The following is a 16806-nucleotide window of genomic DNA, read 5'->3' on the forward strand; positions in this document are numbered from 1 at the left end:
GGAAAGATGAGAGGAGTGGGCAGTGGGTGTTGTGGAACCTTCAGAAATAGAGTTTGAGTAAAAAGGTGGTAGCTAAAGTGCTGGAGGCAAAGAAGGAGGGGGGAGAGAGAAGGTAATTGAGCATCAGTTTTCTAGGGCAGTGCCCCACCAGAGTCACCTCATCTGACACTGAAATCCCTTTGAGCAGAGCGGTGATCCAGTGATCCGAGGCAAGCCCCATGATGGGAGAGTAAGAGAGATGACCCAAGAGCAGGTTCCCAGCGCTGGGTGGGCAATGGCAGTGGGCAAGGAGGAAAAGGTCAAAGGAAACTAGAGCAGAGAAGTGATCTGGGGACACAAAAGGCAGTGACTCCAGACAGCAGCGTTGAGCTCCTGCCCAGGGCTCAGTGGTATGCAGTGAACTTGGAGTGACCAGCTCTCAGGAGATGAGGGTGCACTTTATAGTGTCCGCCAGTTTTCTGGCAGGTGGGGGGTAGAGGGGTAAATGCTCCCACCCTGGCAAATTGCAAGCTACCAACACAAGATCATCAATATGCACAGTCAGCTCTCCTGAGTCAATGCAAGCAACTCCAGAACACCATTGGGCAAGACTGCCGCCACACCAAGCCTCCAGGATAGGATACTGAGGTCCTGCTCACTTCAAGGGAGAGAAGAGGGGCTCGGGGTCATTTTAAGCTACCATTAATTGTGCCTGTAACACATGAGCTAGCTGTAGTATTTCAGTTGATTCTCAGCACAGTCCTCTGAGGTAGACATCATCTCTCTCTTACTCCTAGAGAAACAGATTCAGAGAGGTGAAGTGACTTGTACAAGGGCACACAGCCAGTGAGTGGTGGAACCTGGATTTGAACCTAGGTGTGTGTGAGTTCAGAGCCCATACCCAAGGCATACACCAGCTGGCCTCAAACCAGGATAATTCTAGAAACTGAGTTGGGGATGAGTTTTCAGGCAGGAGTTCATGGGTGGGCTCCTCTGTGGGACTGGAAGCTGAGAGCCCCAACCAAGTCTCAGAGGAGTTGGCTACCAACCTTGGGGGAGGTCCTGAGAGGTTTGAGACACCCTTACAGGGGGAGGGTGCTGAGCAGGAGGAACACTGTCTCAGGGCAGAGCCACCACTTGGCACCTCACAGGGCTCCCTAAATCATCCCTCCCTCCTTCTATGCAACTGAGTATCCTATGGAGCCCTGCTCTAGGAGGCAGTCCCCACACTGCTGGGCATGTAGTAAGTGCTCAATTAATGCTAGAGAAATGAAGAAATGAACCAATGATATCTTCACATTCTCTGTCATTTTGTTTGAAATCAGAGACCAGATTTGCTATGACTTAAAGGTGTTGTCACCTTTGCAGAACAGAGATGGAGAAGGAAGGCAGACTTTGCTAGGCACTGTGTTATGTGCCCCACACATACATGTTACTCATTGAAGCCTCCTAACACTCTCATAATTGCAGGTATTATTATTCCCACTTCACAGATGTAGAAACTGAGGTTCAAAGTGGCCAAGTGATTAGCCCAAGGACACCCAATACTAAGTGGAAGAATAGGGGTTCAATCCTGTATCTTTTTTATCTCCAAGCCCCTGCTCTATTGTGCTATGTCCCCCAGAAACAAAATAGCAGTTTATATCTGAGAAGCTGCTTTCAGTTTGCCAAGACCCATTCATGTCCTTCTTATATGTCATTTTTGCAAATCAGCCTGTGGGGTGGGCAGGGCAGAAAGGCTGGGAGAGAGGAGGGTGGACTCAGGAGAGCAGGACATTCCCTACCCAAGCTGGCTCCTGATCCAGTGTTCGCCCCACCCCCTGGGGCAGCCTGTTGGTGGCCTTGTAGTGAGAGAGCTGGCCCAGACTTGAGGGCAGTCCCATGCACAGAGGGCCTGCAGAATGGAACAAGTAGGCCTGGAACGCCCCCCACTGATGCAGGGTCTCCTTGAAGGAGAGCTCTGGCCTCTGTGCAGATGTTCTTTGGAGCCATATTTGATGAAGATGGGTTCTAAGCAAGGTGGCCCCACAAGGTGACAGTGGGCTTTTCTTGTAGGGTTAAAGGGCTGTCCTGGAGTCAGCCCTTGCCTCCCAGCCCTTGCCTTGCTGTGGTGTGTCCAAGGTAGGTGGCTGCCCCTCTCTGGACCTCAGGTTTCCTATCTGTAAAATAGAGTAAGGCTGACAGAGGGTCCCCAGCAGCACCTCCTGGCCCTGGTGAGCCACAATTCCACATAAACCAGCTCCACAGGCAGGTCCCAAAGGGAATTCCCTCTGGGGAGAATGTGGAGGCCCCCATAGAATTGACTTAGGAGACCATCAAGGCTCTGTCAGCATTGCCCAACATCCCTCGGCCCCACCTCTGGCTGCACACCCCGCCTACACACTGCTCCCTTTGGCCACTTGCTGGGCCCAGGCATTTCCCAGACTGTAGCATGGTAGTGAAGAAGATGTCTGAGCTCAGAACCCAGCCCTACTTACCAACAAGACAACCTTGGCCAAGTTATGTGACCCCTCTGTACATCAGTTTTATCATCTATAAAATGGGGATGATAATCAGACTACCTTAAAGGGTAGGAATTAAAAGAGCCAAGACATGAAAAGTTGTTAGAATAACATTCCATGGCATGTAATAATTGTTCAATCAATGCCACCTCTCAGTACTGTTATTTGTAATAATTCATAGTAATACTCTCTCTTTTACTCAGCAGCTCTCAAACAGGGCTACCATTAAGGGCAGCCTGGGGGCCTAGAGGGAGCACTGGATTGAGAGTCCTCAGCCCAAAACTCTCATTTCAATTACTCATGGCCCCAGGGGGTAGGGGCTTCTTCACTTCTCCTGGCCTCAGTTTCCCCTTCTGTCAGGTAGCTCCCCTCAGCTCCCAGCACATTTGGGACTCCATAAAGATCTCCTGGATGTTCTTGTCCTCCCTGCTGTGGCTCTGTGCAAGCAGGACCCCTATCCTTCTTGCTGATGTGTGCCCGGTGCAGGGTCGCCTCCAGTCATGGTTGGAGGAATGAATGTGTTGCCTGTGGAAGGTGTGATGTTACTGTGGTGTGGCTGTCTGACAACAGTGTGGAATTCTATCATATGGCAGACCCCTCACCAAGGCTTTATGTTCCTCATCCTGTTTAATACTTAAAACCCTTCTAAGGTTCCTCCTATTTCTGGGATAAGGACAGAAATCTATAATGTGGTCTAAAATGCTCCCACCCCCTTCCCTGTTCATTCCCTATACTCTTCCCCTCTGGTCATTCAGGCCTCCTTTCAATCCCTGGAGAATTATTAAACTCTTTCCAGCCTCAGGGCCTTTGCATATGCCATTCCCTTTCCCAGGAACATCACTTTTACCCAGTGAGCTTCAGTTCAGCCTGCAGACCCCAGCCCAGTCACCACCCCCTTGGGGAAACCTTTCTGTGACTCCCCCTTCTACTCCCACCAGAGGCAGCCATGTCCTCCTATGGACTGTGCTCATGGCCTCTGCCCTTTCATCTCACACCCCGGTGTACATTTACATTGGTTTGCCTGTTCATTTCTTTTCACATCTGTCTTTAAACCCTCTCCAGAATAGACACCATAGGCTTTTCTGCTTACCACTGTATCCTCAGCACATAGCACAGAACCCAGCAAATACTGGGTGTTGATGGATGCTTGTTGAGCAAATGAGCAGGCAGAGAGGTCAGAAGTATGTCTATCTCACACATAAGGAGCTTGAGGCCAGAGAGATGAAGAGACTTGCCCAGAGTCATGGGGAAACAGGATTAGAACTAGTCCATTGGGTTCCAGCTCCCAAGCTCTTATCACCCCACCTCACTCCCTTGTCATCTTTGAGTGCAATGGAGGACTGAAGCAGGAAGGGGGCTTGAGTGACAGGGCAAGGTCTTCTGTTCCTCTGAGAGCCCTGGCTGCTTGGAAACCTTGTACAGGGTAAGCCCACATCCCACTGCACCTCTGCCAGTCTTCCAGGAAAGATCTGAGTTCTGATTTGGGCTCTAGCTATGTACTTGTCACCTCCACTCTCCAGACCTCAGTTTCTTCATCAGTAAAATGGGAATGATACTCTCCACATAGTGGGTTAAACGTATGTCCATAGATTGTGCGTTGGCACCTAGGAAAGCACTCAGCAGAGACAGCTGATGTTGCCCCTGTGGACTCCATCCCACCCTGATGACACATGGACAGCTGGGATGGCCACATTTTATTCCCTAACTTCCTATTGGTTCCAGTCCCGGCAGTGTCCAGCCATCAAGCCAGTCAGCTTGCAGCATTCTCAATTGTCACCCCCTCTTCTCCTATTCTCTCTGGCATCGCTATTTCTCTACTGGGTCCTTCCGGCCTCCTCCATGGGAACACATCCAGAGAGATCACAGGCTGTGTGGCAGACAGTGGTTTGAATGCCCGGTCCTGTGCCACACAGCTGTGCACCCCTGACCAAGACACATACCCTCTAAGTTGAGGACTGATGACACCAAATTCTCCTGGGGTAGTGTTGAGGACTAGATGACAGCTCGTGTGTTAAGTGGCTGGCACATAATAGGTGCTCAGCAAATGTCAGGTTTCCTCCCCTCTTCTACTGACACTCCTAGAGTCATCACACCCATTCCCTGTTTCCTTTTTCCTCTTCCTCTGTTTCCTCAAAGGAGTCAGCCTTCCAGCAGGAATGAAAACACACACACACACACACACACACACACACACACACACATGTTAACAAGGGACCCCAGCACAGAACCTCACATTCAGTGAAAGCTGACTATATATTTGCTGAATTAATAACCCAAAGGAATGCATTAGTAACGGTGAAATGTCAGGCTGTAGAGGGAGCATTTAGGGACAGGGGCTCCTCCCTGCGTGCTCAACTCACCTCAAGTCCAACCCTGGACTCAGGCCTTCTGGTCCCAGTTGAGCCATTTCTGGACTTGGGTATCAGAGTGAAGTTAGGGTCTTTCTTTCCCCTGACCTTGCTGGGCATACAGAGAGAGCCCTGTTCATTGACAGGCTCAGGAAATAGCAACTCTTAAGCCAGGACTTCCAAGCAAATGCCAAGAAAATTTCCAGAGCCACAGAGAGATACAAATACTAGTTTAAAACTACCAAGGGAATTGTTTTTTCATTCAACAAACCTACCCTCATCAGTTCAATCAATATTTATTGAGGCTCTGTGCCCAGTACTGGCAATACAACAGGCAGATGAGACCTATTCCCTATCCCTAGAGAATCCCCTGGCCTGATGTACAAGACAGATGCACATAAAAAGCTCAATTGCAAGAATCTCTTCTTAGAAGGGGAGGGGCAATGGAGGGGAAATCATTAAAGGCTTCATGGAAGAGGAGTTGCTGGATCTGATCTTGAGGGATGAGTAGGTGTTCTCCAGGCAGAGAAGTGGGGGGTGAGGGGTGGCCCCAACAGAGTGGTTGATGCGTGCAAAGGATCAGAGGCACAGAAATGCAAGAGTGTGTCTGAGGAGCAAGGGAGGCTTGGTGTGGGGAAAGCAGACAGAGGACAAGGGGAGGTGTGTAAAATGGTCATCCGGGCCTCATGAACCATGGTAAGGAATTTGGGTTTGATGCTGAGGGCACAGGGGAGCCAAAGAAGGGTTTAGAGGAATTGAGAAAGCCCTTTAAAATATAGGGGGTAGATAAATGGGAGGAAGATGCAGGAGAAGAGGCAGGGAGACTGATGTAAGGAGCTGGGATTGATGGATGGGAGAAGGCAGTATGTATGTGTGCCTGTTAACAAGATGGCATTAACTAAAAGGGGTAGGATAGCTGAGACCTGGAAAAGGCAGCCTCCCCCAGGAAGTTCTCCCAGGGTAGCTCTTGACTCCTCAGGCTCTCCCAGGAGGGAAAGTGCCAGCTCCCTAATTGGCTCCTGTTCCTGGCCTCTTGGCTTCTCAGAGGGGTTACAAGGTCAACCATTACAACACACTTGCCCTGCCAGCTAGAAGGCTAGGATAGGCCTTCCAGGCTGAAGATTTATGACCTGTTACAGTGAGAAGACACACCCGCAGCTGTGGGAAATGCAGGTTCTGTGTGGCTCCCTGGACAACATAGTCTATCAGCTAGGAGTGGGGCCTCATGCAGCACTGGTTTTGAGCCCCAGTTCCCCTACTCATTCTATGACCCTGGGCAACATTGTTTCACCTCTCTATGCCTCAGTTTCCTCATCTGTAAAATGAGGATAAAAATAGGACCTACCTCCCAGGATATTGTGAAGCTCACACCGTATGAGACACACAGTAGGATGTCAATGTGAATGGTGGCTGGAGTTTGCCAGCAGTCAGGCCTGAACCCTCCTTATTGAGGGAGTAAGAACCATGGGGAGGAGCCAGGAATTAGGGCCTGGGTTCTAGTCTCAGCAGAGTTGCTTGGGCCCTAGAGGCCAGTCCTGACCAGCCCCAACAGGTGACACATGAGAGCCCTCATACCCCAGTGGGATAAGGGGCTGAAATAGACCCACTCCCACCCCCAACATTTCCCAGGAGCCATCCAGAGAATCTTACCCCTCACCCCCACTCCACCATGTTTCTTCTATTAATAACAGCTGCCTTCTCCTTTAGCTTTCAACTCTGCCAAATAGGTATTATTGTCCCCATTTTGCAGATGAAAAAACTGGGATTCAGGGAGGTTGGATCATTTGCCCAAGGTCACATAGCCGGTAAATAAAGGAGCTGGAATTTAAATCCAGGTCTGTCTGGCCACAAAGTCCCAGCCCAAGGTTGGGTTGGCTGAGAGAGTTTGGGGCCTTGGTAGGAGTGGGGATGGGCCCGCAGATGGTGGAGGAGCGACTTGGGACAAAGCAAGCCATGTGGTCCCCCAGGCACACATTCTGTGGCCTCTCAAGGCCATGGTCCTAGGAGAGCCTGAGCTGTGTGCTTCACATTTGGGTAACTAGAGGCAGGGACAGAGGGAAGGGCCTAGAGCAGCGGTTCTCAACCTGTGGGTCGCGACCCCTTTGGGGGTCGAACAACCCTTTCACAGGGGTCGCCTAAGACCATCGGAAAACACATATATAATTACATATTGTTTTTGTGATTAATCACTATGCTTTAATTATGTTCAATTTGTAACAATGAAAATACATCCTGCATATCAGATATTTACATTACGATTCATAACAGTAGCAAAATTACAGTTATGAAGTAGCAATGAAAATAATTTTATGGTTGGGGGTCACCACAACATGAGGAACTGTATTAAAGGGTCGCGGCATTAGAGAGGTTGAGAACCACTGGTCTAGAGCTTGAGTGAGACAGATCTGGTTTCTAACCTTGCCTCTTGTCTCACTGGCTCTATAACTCCCTGCAGGTCGCTTGAGGTCTCCAGGCCTCAATTTTCTCTTCTGTAAAATTGGAAGAAGCCCAGTTTCTCCATGGGTGACTTGTGGAGGTCAGACAAGGGAGGGATGTGAGCAGCCTTTGGAAATAGATTCTTGTCCCCTAAGGGGCCCTGTCAGCATCTCTTTGTAACAGCAGCTGACCCAAGAGCTGCCCTAAAATCCCTGCCCAGGTGTCAGAAGACCCTGAGCTGGGCAAGGTGAGGGCAGATGTAGCCTTCAATCCTGCTTCTCCTCAATAGGGGAAGCAATGGAGAGCCCACAGCTTACAGAGAAGACACAGCTGGCCTCTGAGTGCATCTGTTTCTGCCTCTGTCAGATCTGTGTGGACCTACCTCATCCGTCTCCCTTGTGCAGATTGCCTCCATCAGGTTGGGCCAAGCTGCCCACCCCCATCCCTAGGCAGACTGACCCTCTCAACTCCCCACACTCCCCTGCACTAGGATATGTTCCAAGAGAGAAAACATGGTCTGGCCAACTAAACACCATCTGAAAATAAAACTAGGCTGGCTCTCCCCTTACCCCTGCCTTATTTCTCATGCCTTCCCTCAACCCTGACCCTCGCTCCATGTCCACCGTAAGCCAAATCAGTAATCCTCCTGGCCAGCTTCCTGCCTCTCTCCCCCTCTTCCCTGTGGGTAACCCTGACCTGTCATTTCCAATCTTCCCAGAGTTGCAACACTAGCGCCATTATTTGTCTGATTTCACAACACCTCTGCCTGTCCAGTCGGCCCTGCCTCCAAACATATCCTGTAAGGACAGGCCAGATGCCCCAGGTGTGTCTGCTGCAGAAAGGGAGGCACAGGAGGCAGGGCGGGGACAAATGTCTGCGACCAAGTTCCACACTCAAGGGTGACCTTGGGCAAGTCATCCTTTTCTTGGGGCCTCAGTTTACTCAACTGTAAAATAGGAGAATTGCATAGGAGTCCTTGAAGGGCCTTCTAGTTCTGGCATTTGACAAATCAAAATCACAGCAGCAGATTCATTCAAGGTTTTACTATGGCATCTACCACATGCGGGGAGCTGGGACTCTGGAGACAGCTAATGTGGTCATAGGCCAATGAGAGAGACAGATGTGTAGAGCATCACAATACGGTGTGATCAGATCAGAGGATGGACACAGGCATGAACTACTTCTCTTGGTGGAATCAGGAGGGATTGTCTGAGAAAGGGGCACTTGAGTTGGACTCTGAAGATTGGGTAAAAGTTCATGGGCCTAGCATAAGGAAGAACTTTCAAACTATGCTATTCAGCATTTGGGCTGTCTCAGAAGTTAGGGGGTGGGTATCCCAAAATTAGGGTGTAGATACTGAAGTACACAAGGCCTGGAATGCCAAGGAGACGGAAGCTTAGCCAGGTGCCAGTTCTAGCCTTTGATTCTGGGAACCAAAATCCAGGAGTTCCTGAGAATTTGGTGTCTGTTGGTGAAGGCCCAGCCCACCACAAACAGGCCAGTGAGCAGGCAGGACTCAGGACTTCCAAGTAGATGAGAGTGAGGGCTCCCAGCCATCCCATACCATGCTGACCTTCACACGGAAAGAGCCCTGGGCTTGGAGTCTGTCTTGGGTCACAGGTTTGGCTTACCCCTTCCTAGCTGAGAGACCTGTCCTGGCCACCACGAACCTCCGAGCCACTCATAGCTTCCTCATCTGTAACTTGGGTGCTCAGCAGCTACTCTTGTAGTTGTTATGAGGATCAAGGGATTTACTGTTTTGCAGGCAGGTGGCCTTTGCAAACTGTAAACTGTGTTGGACATGGGAAGGATAATTATTATTGAAATGGTGGTTCAGAACCAGCCCCTTGAGGGGCTGTTTGTTTTGTAATCTGGGAGTGTTGCCCCAGTGATGTAATAGTAATAATGGTGGGATTCAGGACACAGACTCATTTGCTCAGACCACATATGAGCTGCAATATGCCTTTCATCCTCTGCCCTTCTTTGCCACCCTCACTCCAGCCATCTCAGATCACTTTCACTTAGTCCTATGTTGGGGGGCAGAGGCTGCCTCTAGGTCTTGGAGAAAAGGGGACTCCTGGCCTGGCCCAACCCTGGAATGAGGGCTGACTTAGAAGTCTGCCTGGAAGAGGCCCCCCACCCGTATCCCCCAAGAAGTGGGCTAATGTGGGAACTCCCTGTCCTGGGCTGTTGGTGGGAGGCAGGATGCTTTCTGAGAGCTGTCCTGGGCTGCTCTGGTACCCTAGCTAGGTACCTGTTTTGCCTGCCCAGTGAAACCCAGGGCCACCCAGTGCTCAGCATCCTTAGTTTCTCAGCATCCTCCCTGCGTTGAGTCCTCTCCATCTGGCCCAGGGATAGAATGGTGGGGCTTGGGTGGGGGGTGGGAGGGGGGAGGTGATGGTGGAGGCAATGAAGAGTAAGGGGTTATCAGTGTGGTCCTGCTGGCAGGGGCCCTGCTGTGGTGCTCTCAGCTCTCTGCTTCCGGCGGCCCCTCTGCCCAGCCAGTTCTGATTTTGGTGCAGTGCAGACTTTCAGCTTAACGAGACAAATTGATATTCTGTGCCAGCCCAGGGATGGAGCGGCAGCTCGGGACACTCTGGCAGGCAGCTCAGAAGTGGGCAGGGGGTGGGGGCAGGGGAAGGAGGCAGCTTCCATCTGGAGCTGCCTCCTGGGGCAACTCTCAGCACTGCCCCCTCCCCCCCCCCCCCGCACCCCCCCACCGCCCCATGCACCCCCTCCACACTGACAGGTGCCCTGAGACACTGGCCCTGAAGGTCCTTCCACCTTCAGTGCCCTCCTCCCAAGCAGAGCACCCCCTCCTGGAGGGGGCAGGGCAGTGGAGTGGGAGGCTTCTAAATCTAAGAGAAGCCCCTCCACCCACTGTGACCTCCTAACCTTGCTCCTGGGGCTGCCCCCACCATTCTGGACTTAAAGGAGCAGCAGCTCTGCCAGAGATGAGGCAGGAAGATGTGGGAGGGGTTCTCTCTTTGGGAGTCCCTGAGGTGCTCTGGACATCATCTGTTCCCCAATATGGCCAGCCCCCAACTCATCGCAGATGTCCCCATGGATTATGTAGATGCACAAGACATATGCAGACATCCCTGCCAGTGGGCACCTGTCAGGAGAGAAAGCACCTCTTGAAGGGGTCTTCTGCCAGGCCTGCAGCCCCCGCAGGTGGGAGTGCGTGCCGGCCTGTGGCTGGGTTGCAGAGGTAGTGTTTAGGTGGCAGCAGGGAACTCACTGCAGGCTCTAGTCTGCAGGCCCTGCAACCACAGATGTGTAAGTCCACTCCAACCCCCACGTGGCCTTTGCCCCCAGGCATGGGAGTGTCCTGCCTAAAAAGAGGGAGGGGCAGACCCCCTTCCCAGACACTGTTGGCCCCCCAGAAAGAAGGGGGGGACTTAGACCCATTTTTTTCCCTCTCTGCTATCACTACCCCACCCCTTCCACCACTGGAGGGATCCCTCCCTCCTGCTCAGCCCCAACCCTATCCTCACCATGCCCTTGACATTCCCTCCTACTTCGAGAGAGCCGGCTGATTCCTGGGACTCTGCCAGCTTTAGTTCCTCTTGATCCCACGGGAGGAATTAAAACCGCAAACAACACCGTGGTGGTTCGGTCCAAGCAACAACCCCCCACACCGCCCCCTACTCTCCTCCCCGGTCCGCCCCGCAGAAAAACCCTCGCCGAGGCCCTCCCCCGTTCTCCGCCCCCTCCCCCAGCCTCCGGCAGCGCGGCGGCAGGGGTGGCCTCTGCCTCCCCCGAGATCGCATTTTGCCGGTGCGATGCTCTCCTAGAAGCCAGCGCCGCGCCTCCGCCCCCCGCCCCCCCACCTGCTCGGGAAGGATGGTACAGTCTGCAGAGGGACCGGGCACGCTGGCTGGGCTCAGCCGCGGCACCAGCTGCCGCACCGCGATTCTGGGGCTGCCCGCCTGTAAACCGTGCAGGATTTGTGCTGATTTTCGTAGCCAAGTAAGTACCGGCATCCCCCAGCATGAGAAAATAAAAAATAAAAAGCTCCCCACTTCGCTCTCCCCTTACTCCCTCACCCATTTTATTTTGTTTCATTTCATTTGCTTTTTCTCAGCGCTGATGGTGGTGGTGGTGGTGGCAGCGTGGAGGGGGGGTGCGAGCTGGGCTTGTTTATCTGGCAGCAGCCGAGGCTGCATTGGGAGTTGCTGCTGAGAGAAACACTAGTTTGAGGGTCTGTCTGTGTGTTGGGGCTGAGGGCTGGAGTGCCGGGGACACAGGCAGGGGAGCCTCGGACAGGCGGATGCCTGGGGTCTCAAGTAGATTCCAGACAGCAAATGCCCCATTGGATGTTATGCAAGGGCCGGCCAGCCGGTGGTGGGGAGCGAGTGGGGGCAAGGTTCTCTTCCCTCTGAGCTCCTCGACCTGGGTACCCCGCCTGCCCCAGCCAGGGTCCCAGGAAAGAGGCAGCAGGAGGCTCCCCACGGAGGGTCCCCTTGGTGGGGTAGGCTGCCCTGTCCTGGGACCCACCAGGTCTGGCCGGCCAGCCTGGGCATGTGGCAGCAGGAACCAGGTCCCTGAGACGGCCAGGATGGGGACACAAGTAGGATGGCCAGGCCGTTTTGCAGCAGTCATGCTGGGTGGTAGAGTTGGCACTTTCTACCAACTGGAAGCCCAGTTCCTCAGCCAGCCTGGGTGGCCTCTGGCTGAGCACTTGGGCACCTGGGCTTCTGCCTGCCCCCTGCAGGGTCAAAATTGGGAAAATCAGCAGGGGACCTCTGACCTCCCAGAGGAGGGACTGCAGTGGGCAGCCTCCCCTTACTAGCCAAGTGGCCGTTCCACACCACTTTGGTCCTCTGCTCACCCAGGTTGTGAAGGGAGGGGTCTCTGCACTGGCCAGCCCCAGTCGGGCAAGGGCCCCAGGAGTCTCAGGGTCCCCATACAGAGGCCCAGCCTGGCTCGACCTTCAGAAGGGTAAGTGAGCAGGCGAACTCGGCCAGCAGATGCACACCCCTGGCCCAGTGCAGAAGGGGCTCCCCTCCTCACCTGCATTGCTCTCTAAATCGCTGAGAGGAGGCAGAGCTGATATTTGGGGCAGTTCCAGGAGTGGCGGGCGCCATCCAGAGAAATTCTCCTTTGACATGTGCAGTAGGAGGGGGCTTGGAGTACAGACTGCCAGGGCTTCCACCTATTAACTTCCTTGAAGGGGCAGTGACAGGTTTGGGGCTGTGGCTCTAGGTTCAGGAAAGATGCCAATGTTATTTAGCCACCTTCATATGTCCAGTCTCATTCTCATCAGGGCCTATTCATATCCACAGATTTGCACAGATGGATATATACAATAGAGTGCCCATTGTAATGCACGATATAGTCCAATCATAGACACGCATACGGAGTACCCATGCCCACAGATACAGTCCACCATATGGGACTATAGCTCACATCCCTATGTACCATCTAGCTCACCTACAAAATACAGCCTGCACATGAATGCAGCATGCACGCACACACACCTGTGAAGAAAGCATGCTCACATATGCAGGTAGCACAAACATAGGAATGCAGTGGGCTGCACATGGGCAACCGGCCTACATGTAGTGCCCTACAGCAGCCACAAGTGTGGTGTGTGTCCATGTGAGGGCTGGCCCTGATGTGAAAGCTGTAAGCACACACACATGTGAGGTCCTGAGTGCCAGCTGCATGCATGTCTGCACATTGGCAAGTACATGGCATGTTGGAATGTGCCCACAGGTGAATGTAGGTTGCACATGTAGAAGACGGCCCTGGGCACACACAGATGCAGCACCTCTGCGTGATACTATATTGCACGCCCCCACTCAGCCTCCAGGCATCTCGTGGAATTGAAGGTGCCTCGGGCACTGGGGAGAGGCTAGCCCTTCAGGAGCCTTCCGGTGGGGACAGAAGGACATTGGCCTCCAAGTGGCAGCCGCAGCCCTACACAAGCCTGAGGGGAGGGCCAGCCCACATTCCCAGAGAGCTGAGATTGGATTCAGCAAGGCCATCTTGGGTTATTGATGTTCTGCAGGAAAGGCTGCCCAGTGTTGGAAAGGAGGGAGGAGGGGGGCGGGTGCAACTGCTTCCCATGGCCCAGACCACCAGCACCCCACAGGCCCCCTTCCCTGGCACCAGGAAACCAGTACACTGGTGGGGGATCTCTGAGAGATGGGGCCCCAGATGCCTCCAGCATTCTCCAAAGTCCTCTCCAGACAGAAGGTCAGAAAAGCTTCCTGTGGCTTATGCTGTAGAAAGACTGAATCGCTGGGCCCCTTTATTTGTTCTCCAACTGCCCCCTCTCCCTTTCTCCCTACCCAGCACAATTATGGATCGGGGGATTGGGTAAATAATAACCCAGCAAGGACTCACTGAGCAGATTACTCTGCATACATCACTACAGTGGGGCCTCGCCTGGCCTTGTTATTCTCATGCACAGATGAAGCAGCAGCACAGAGAAATGTAGACACTTACCCAAGGTTACACAGCTAGAACATGCAGAGTTGGAAGCCAGGCCATCAGGCTCCCTGCCTGCTATCTTAAACCCTCACTTCCCCTCCTGTATGAGTCCAGTTCCAATTTGGGGTGCCAAAATCTCGAGAACCAGCAGGTCAAAAATGTGTGGGTTTTTTATTTTTTATTTTTTATGAGGATCCAAGAAAGGGTCTAGACTCTAGAGCAGCCGTTCTCAACCTGTGGGTCGCGACCCCTTTGGCGGTCGAACGACCCATTCACAGGGGTCGCCTGAGACCATCCTGCATATCAGATATTTACATTACAATTCATAACAGTAGCAACATTACAGTTATGAAATAGCAACGAAAATAATTTTATGGTTGGGTCACAACATGAGGAACTGTATTTAAAGGGCCAGAAGGTTGAGAACCACTGCTCTAGGGGTCTCCTGTAGGTAAAGACAGAGCCTCCCTGGGCCGATGTGGACCTGTCTTAAGCAGCCAGATAACTCCGCCACCCCTTTTCTACATGGATTTGATGGCACCTGAAAAACCAGAGCAGATGAGTACACGCTGATGTTACCTGGCCTGGGTCTGTTTGTTAGAGGGGAAACTAAGGCCCGGCCAGGTCCAAGGTCACATTGTGCTCTCTAGAGAACAGGGAATCTTGCCAACCTCTCTCAGGTCCCAGGCAAGAAGCAGCAGCTGCCTGTTTGGGCCCCTCATTTTCCCCAGATGTCTGACTCCATGTTAAAAAGATGAGCACACCAGGCCCAGCTTCTGCTCCTGACTAGCTGTGTGACCTTGGGCAAGTCACTTCGTCTCTCTGCATCTCAGTCTTTTCATCTGTGATCAGGACATGCCTGTCCTGCTCTGTCTCAACCCACAGCTGTCTGAGAGCCTTGGACACTGTGGAAGGCTGTGCATAGGGGTGGGATTGGCACCAGAACCTGGGACCAGAGCAGGTGAGCATCTTGCTTCTGCTATTGGCCAAGGTCAGGAGGGGAATCAAGGAAGGAAAATCTCTAGACTGGTGGATCTCAAGCATCAATGGACATATGAGTCACCTGGTGAGGGCCAGGTTTCTGCTCCCCTCCCCTGATTCAGGAGGTCTTGAGGGCTACATTGTCACAGGTGCCCCAGCGACCAAGGTGATTTAGAGTGGGCTTGAGGGAGCTCGTAGGCTTTCAGAGCTGGAGTGACCTGGGCATCATGCTCTGCCCCCACTCCTGCCACATCTGGAGAAACTGAGGTTGCCTGGCAAGTTGGTGACAGAATGAGACTGAAACTCAAGTCCCTAGCCCTCCAGTCCTCTATCCCACCCCTAGGCTTTGGCTTCACCCTGCATTGCTAAATCAGGCCCTTCTGGGGGCGGGTCAACCTTCAAATCCAAAATAAGGCTATATTCTCAGCAATGTGGCTGGAAAGCGTGCTCCAAAGAGACCCACCGGGCCTTCTGGTTGGTCCTGGTGAAGCCTCCCCCAGGCATTTGACAGTGGGGAAATGACTCTTCTTCTGTAAATCTTAGCCTTCATTTTCCTAGACGGGGGATAGATATAAACAGGGATGTTTGGAAGATTTTAAATAACATGTGCGAGGCAGCTGGCACATAGTAGGTGCAGGGTCAAGGCAGAGAGCACTGGGGTACCTGAGGTGCAGGATGTGGCTCCTCTCGGCCTCCCTCAGAGGAGCTGTGTGGTGTGCAGGTGCTGGGAGCTACATGCACACACATGTTGTGGCAGGGGGTGGGATGGGGAAGTGGACAGGCTTCCTCCCCTAGTCCCACCTGGAATACACAGATCTGTGTGGGATACAGGGCTGGGTCGCCTGCCTTCTCCAAGGCCAGGACAGTGAACCTGCAGTTCATTTCTCCCTTCCAGTGGGAGCCTCAAACAAGAAAATAGGGAGAATGTTCTCCCAGACAGATTCTGTTGGATGTCTATAAGAGCTGGTAGTAGATGGAGAAGATGGCAAGGGCCTGGCATTCACAGCAGTAGGGTGGTGCCTCAGTTCACCCATCAGTAAAATGTATGATAATAGTACCCACCTCTCAGGCTGTTGTGAGGGGCAAATGAGAGAAGTAATGGACATAACGTGCTGAGCTCAGGCCCGTATTTATGGCTCAGTGAAAGGAAGTTGTCAAGATTGACAATCAGAAGGTGTGAGTTCAGTAGCTACCTCTGCCACTTAAGGGTACCCTTGATTAGTCATGGTGCCTCTTCAAGCCTTGGTTTTTGATCTGTAAAATGGAAATATGCCACTCCATTTGGAAAATGGAAAGCTGCCCAATTCATAGGACTGCTCTATGACAACAATAAACAATAGGTGACACTTTCCGCAGCAACTCCTGAGAACCTACTGGGTGTGCTGAGGGCTTCACCGTGGTCTCTGGTTGGGAGCCCTGCAGTGGGTGGAGGGAGTGTTGTTAAGATCATAGAAGCATCACCTGGCCAGTGTGGCTCAGGGGTTGAGCATCGACTATGAACCAGGAGGTCACCGTTTGATTCCCAGTCATGGCACATGCTCAGGTTGTGGGCTCCATCCCCAGTGGGGATGTGCAGGAGGTAGCCAATCAACAATTTTTCTCTCATCATTGATGTTTCCATCTCTCTCTCCCTTCCTCTCAGAAATCAATAAAAAAAATTTTTAAATAAAGATCTTAGAAGCATCATACACAATCCAGGAAACCTCTGAAGAGTCAGAGTGGAGGGCAAGGTGGCTGGGCCTGATGGAGGTGGGGGTGGGGACCAGGACTGGTGTCCTTGAGGCTAAAGAGGTCCCCAGGTAGGGAGAGAAGGCCTTTTGGCCTGAGGGCCAAAATAGCTGATTCTGGGCCCAGCTCAGTCACTGTGGGTGACCTTAGGCAAGTCGTGTCAGCTCCCTGGTCTCATGATTTCCCTTTGAAAGAGGGGGAAGTGATCCTGCCCACCTCGTGTCTTCAGTGAGCCTCCTGCCATCTGGCTCTAGGGTGAAGGGGCTGAGACAATGCACGTCTGCAATAGCAGTTATAGCCAATGTGTTTGTTCCTACAGTTGCCTTAACAAATTACCACTAATTGGGTGGCTTAACACAGCAAATCTTAATTCTCTCACAGTTCTGGAGGCT

General features: G+C 52.5%; 1 protein-coding gene across 14 annotated transcripts in view; it reads left to right on the forward strand.

Moving 5' to 3' along the window:
* ATP2B2 (ATPase plasma membrane Ca2+ transporting 2) overlaps window positions 1-16806 on the forward strand; it is a 369370-nt gene that overhangs the window by 175024 nt on the left and 177540 nt on the right. For 10 of the 14 annotated variants that reach the window (XR_011473706.1, XM_070433644.1, XM_070433631.1 and 7 more), the window contains exon 1: window positions 11135-11236. The exons of the other annotated variants lie outside the window; for them this stretch is intronic. The gene's annotated coding sequence lies outside the window, so the exon portion shown is untranslated. Of the gene's footprint in view, window positions 1-11134; window positions 11237-16806 lie in introns of those variants that run through there. 14 annotated transcript variants of the gene reach the window in all.

Source organism: Myotis yumanensis, unplaced genomic scaffold, assembly GCF_028538775.1.
Source record: "Myotis yumanensis isolate MYYU_CA2020_CCGP unplaced genomic scaffold, mMyoYum1.0.hap1 SCAF_14, whole genome shotgun sequence".
NCBI lineage: Eukaryota > Metazoa > Chordata > Mammalia > Chiroptera > Vespertilionidae > Myotis > Myotis yumanensis.